Source organism: Hippopotamus amphibius, chromosome 9 (assembly GCF_030028045.1).
Source record: "Hippopotamus amphibius kiboko isolate mHipAmp2 chromosome 9, mHipAmp2.hap2, whole genome shotgun sequence".
NCBI classification, from domain to species: Eukaryota; Metazoa; Chordata; class Mammalia; order Artiodactyla; family Hippopotamidae; genus Hippopotamus; species Hippopotamus amphibius.
The window spans coordinates 57749033-57754777 of record NC_080194.1 but is presented as its reverse complement, the minus strand read 5'-3'; positions in this window follow the sequence as shown (position 1 = coordinate 57754777).

The window sequence follows — 5745 nt, the reverse complement described above, 5'->3', positions numbered from 1 at the left end:
TCCAGACACTCTGGATTCTAAATGAATTATGAATTGTGTCTTAATCAACTTGTCTCATTCCACTATTTCTTATTGCTTAAGAATATTTAAACACTCTTTTCAGACCCAGCTTTGGAACAGGAATTCCCTCCAGTTGAGAGAAGCAGATCCTTTTCCTGAAGTGCACCAAAGTACTTTCCAGCCAAAGGAGCCTGTCCTCCCCTCCCTACCAGAGCTATTAAAGGGGGCCCTTGGGTTCCTCTGATTGTCTTTGTTATGCATGCCTGGGTCTAGTACTTTGAGAAGTTCCTTAGAGAGTTCCGCTGAAGACTGAGAAGGCAGATTGTATCTTTGGAGTTTCCTCAGGTCCCTCCTTGGTCGGTTTTCCCACTTGAATGACCTCACTCCCCTTCTGCTGGTGCCTGCCTCGCCCTGCCCCTGGCAGTCCCCAGCTTTAGCCAGCAGCCCTGGATCACTTCTGATTAAAGGTTTGTCCTGTCTTATTCCATTAGCTCTGCATTTTCCCAGGAAAAATACTAATGGATTAATGGACTACAGTTTGCAAAGAACAAATAACATGAACTTCTTGGAAATAGTGCCCCAGTCCTAAAATGTGTCTGAGGAATTTCCCTTAATAAGAGATTTAGGCTTATGGGCCTTTCGGTGCCACTATAAATAATCTATAAATAATCTGTAGTTTCCTTATGAGTAAGGCTTTCAGTTTCTAAAAGATAGCCTTTTAATAATTTGTGACTATGAAGTAACCCTTAAAAAGTCCTTTGGGGACTTCCCTGGTGGCCCAGTGGTTAAGCCTCTGCACTCCCAATGCAGGGGACCTTGGGTTCGATCCCTGGTCAGGGAACTAGAGCCCACATGCTGCGACTTAAAAAGATCCCGCACACAGCAACGAAGATCCCGAGTGCCGCAACTAAGACCCGGAGCAGCCAAGTAAATATTTTTTAAAAAAATAAAAATAAGAAGCCCTTTGTATTTCTCTTTTTTCTTTTAAAAGAAATGGAGCTTGTGGGACTTCCTAGGTGGCACAGTAAGAATCCGCCTGCCAATGCAGGGGACTCGGGTTCGATCCCTGCTCCAGGAAGATCCCACATGCCGCAGAGCAACTAAGCCTGTGCGCCACAACTATTGAGCCTGTGCTCTAGATCCCGTGAGCCACAACTATTGAGCCCATGTGCTGCAACTGCTGAAGCCCACGCACCTAGAGCCCATGCTCTGCAACAAGAGAGGCCACCACAAGAAGCCCACACACCACGAGTAGCCCCCACTCGCCGCAACTAGAGAAAGCCCATGTGCAGCAACGAAGACCCAACACAGCCAATAAAAATAAATTTGTTTAAAAAAAAAAAACGGAGCTTGTACGCCATAAAATATTGTAACGCCTTTATGTTTTTGCTTTTTTCCTCCACTGATTAAGGTTCTGCATCCTTCTATCCATGGAAATGAAAAGATCAGTATAAATCTGCATTTATTTTTAAAATTTCCAATGCTTCATAAGTTATGGTGGCCCAAAAGTTGCCTTAGCTAATTTACTAAGCTAATGTGTCTTAGGAGTATTTTATGAACGCTCACACTGCAGTACAATGTATCTCAAGCTTTCACCAAAGGACTAGTTTTTGGTTTTTTCTTTTGGATTTCCATCCTTTGAAGATTGATACTTTAGTAAAATACAATAAAGATGAATTATTAGAAAAAATTTTAAAGATACAAAATAAAAGCCCCTTGTTTATTATAATAGACCTAAAATGGCTGTCAAATATAAAAATGTTTGTCTTATTTTGTTTCTATGATTACCTTGTTATGAACCAGTAAAAGTACCAAACTTTGGGTAGAACTGATGAGAATACATGCACAGACGTTACCACCTGCTTATTTACACTTCATATGAGTGGGCAGGGATAACTGAACACCCAATGTGATCTTCATATGCCTTCTTCTCTGTTATCTTAAGTCACTGTTTAGAGAATAGTCACTTCCCACCTGAAGAATAGTGGAAACTAAAGTAAATGTGAGGGAAACTAAAGTAAATGTGGCAGGCAGCTCAGTTGCTGTGGCAGTGACTCTGCATTTTCCAGCTTAATGTTGCAACCTGAATTACCTGGAATTGGAAGAATGTACTGTGGCATTTGGGAGAGAGGTTAGAGAAAAACAATTAGTCCCTGACCTCCCTCACCAAATATTTAACAGGTGGGCAGAAGAGCTGTGTTGGAATGTTGGCTCTACTTCTGCTTAGCTGTGTCTGCTTGGCAGTTACCCTCCCTGACGCTGTTTCACGTGTATGAAATGGGGACAAGGATGCCTCTGCTAACCACAGGGGTGGTTCAAAGGTTTTGATATGGTTGGTAATAGATGTTAAAATCTAAAGCATTGTGCAAATATAAAGCATTAAGCAACTGTATTCTAAAAGTTGAGCTAATTAGAAATTGGAAAAATGGTTAATCATCAGCTTTATTTTTATTTATCATTAGGAGAAAGTGTTTTAGCATGTCCTGCATTCAGATTTACAGATGGTAAAGACTGAGTGCATTTGTGGAAGAAAATTTTGTGTTTTCCAGTTTATTTTTAAAGCCATTCTCTGTGGTCAACCTCTCTCCACACTTCCATTCACTTTCACTTTCCTACTCCTGTTCTTTATTGACACCTTAAATACTTGGAGCTAAAGTCAAATTCCTTTCAATCTCACTTTAGGATGGGAACTGAGAGGAAGTTCACCACAGAGAAACCCTGTCTCTTCGAAGTAGCAACAGCGACACAAGTGCTACTCAAAAGTCAGTGACGAGAGCTGGGTCTTTGCTCTAAAGTTTGCTGTTTCCTATCTGCGAGATCACGTCCAGAAATTTATTCTATAGACATACTTCAGAAAGATTACTGTGTAAGGCTTATTGAGAAGGTCTGAAAAGTGAAAAATTGAGACCAATCTAAACATCTGAAAGAACGGCTAAAATTATGGTGGTGGGGTCCCAGGCACAGGCACTCATTTTTACTTCTCTAAAAGTTGAGCTCAAATGGCCAAGGAGTTTTTCTACTCTCATTCTGGCTTCCTTTGCTTACGCATCAGAAAAACTTCCATGTTATACTGTCTTCATTTCCCTATTTACTGATTGGGAGTTGTGGTAGCACACACTATACTTGGCCTGAAATTTGGTAGATAAGGGGGAAGTTTGAGATAGAAAAGTAACATACAATCTGGAAAACTTCCTGTTAACTTAGTGAGTATACCAAGGAGATTAGGGCAGTGGCAGAATCTCTTCTTCCACTTAATTCTATTCTTGGATTCTGTTTTAACTTTCTTTACACATAGTCCCATCCCAATCCTCTTAAGACCCAAAGAGGCAGTAAGAGAGGGTTCTAAAATGTGGTAACAAACCTAATGGAAACCATATATTTACCCTCTAAAAGTTCACCATCAGGTTTCTTTGCCGGAACACCATGAAATCGAAGTGATACTCAAAGCCCTTTCAAACCATGAGGTACCGGAGGGAAAAGTACTTGTAGCATATTTAAGGACAGAACTGCCTGAACAACCACTAGTCTGCTGCATCAAAGGAATTTAACCTATTTGTGGGTGCACTTGATAAGGTCGAATCTGAAGCTAAACCTTTTCATTTTACATTAGTGGTGCTCTTTCTCCCTCTCCCAACATTCGGTCTTTGCTAACTTTACGTAAAACCCACCAATATTATAAAACATTCAAAAAAACAACCTAATCAAAAAATGGGCAGAAGACCTAAATAAATTTCTTCAGAGAAAACATACCAATGGCCTACAGGCACATGAAAAGGTGCTCAGCATCGCTAATTATTAGAGAAATGCAAATCAAAATTATGATGAGGTATCACTTCACACCAGTCAGAATTGCCATCATCAAAGTCTACAAATAATAAATGCTGGAGAGGGTGTAGAGAAAAGGAAACCCTCCTATCCTGTTGGTGGGAATGTAAATTTGGTACAGCCACTAGGGAGAACAGTATGGAGGTTCTTTAAAAAACTAAACATAGAGCTACCATATGATCCAGCAATCCCACTTCTGGGCATATATCTGAAGAAAACCATAATTTGAAAAGATACATGCACCCCATTGTTCTTTGCAGCACTATTTACAATAGCTAAGACATGAAAGCAACCTAAGTGTCTATCAGCAGATGAATGGATGAAGAGACACACACATGCACACGCACACACAATGGAATATTATTACTCAGCCATAAAAAGGAATGAAATAATGCCATTTGCAGCAACATGGAGGGACCTAGAGATTATCATACTAAGTGAAGTAAGTCAGAGAAAGACATCCTATATATCACTTATTTATGAAATCTAAAAATATGATACAAATTAACTTATTTACAAAACAGAAACAGACTTCAGACATACAAAACAACTTTATGGTTACCAAAAGGGAAGGCGGGGTGGGGGTGTAATAGGTTAGGAGTTTGGGATTTACATATACACACTACTGGAAATTCCCTGGCAATCCAGTGGTTAGGCCTCCACGCTTCCACTGCAGTGGGGCATGGGTTCAATCCCTGATCAGGGAACTGAGATCCCACAAGCTGTGCAGTGCAGCAAAAACAAACAAAACATACACACTACTATATATAAAATAGGTAAACAACAAGGACCTACTCTATAGCACAGGGAACTATGTTCAATATCTTGTAATACCCTCTTGTGGAAAAAAGAATCTGAAAAGAATATATATATGTGTGGGTGTATAACTGAATCACTGTGCTGTACACCTGAAATTAACACAACATTGTAAATCAACTATACTTAAAAAAATTTTTTTTAATATTATAAAACATTGAATTTCCTGAAAGAGGAAGAGATTCATAGGTGATGGAGTTGAATACCTTAATTAACAAGAGGAAGCATCTTGGCTGAAGGAACAAGTCTGATGTGATAGGAAGACTGCCCAAGATATTTATTTTTGTACATACCATTTGAAACAAAAATTTTTCAGTGAACAAACAATTATAACGTATGCATGCTATGAATTGCATTGTGGAGGCAATAAGACTATTTAGGAATAGGTAGAGACTTGAAATAATGCCCAAGAAACATTAAGGGAGAACAAGCAAGTTGTAGGGTAATGTGTATAAAAGACTCCCATTTGCCTAAAAAGAAAATAGATTAAATATGTTTACTGTGGTCCGTGTATATATAGACAGATATTTTCTTATATGCATGAGCAAGTCTAGAAGGATGCACCCAAATTTAACTATTGAGTAGGAATAAAGGAGAACTTCTACTTTTTACTTTACATATGGACTTCAATATCATTTTAATTTTAAAGAAGGGCTTATCCCATTTGTAATTAAACCAAACACCCACCTAATGGTTAAACCACAATAGAGGGGGACTTGCCTGATGGCGCAGTGGTTAAGAATCCGCCTGCCAATGCAGGGGACACGGGTTCAAGCTCTGGGCCAGGAAGATCCCACATGCTGCAGAGCAACTAAGCCCGTGTGCCACAACTACTGAGCCTGCACTCTAGAGCCAGCAAGCCAGATACTGAGCCCACGTGCCACAACTACTAAAGCCTGCATGCCTAGAGCCCATGCTCCACAACAAGAGAAGCCACCAAAACAAGAAGCCTGTGCACCACAACGAAGAGTAGCCCCGCCTCGCTGCAACTAGAGAAAGCCCATGTGCAACAATGAAGACTCAATGCAGCAAAAAATAATTAATTAATTAATTAAAAAATTTAAAAAAGGCAGTGGAGGGTCTTCCCTGGTGGCACAGTTGTTA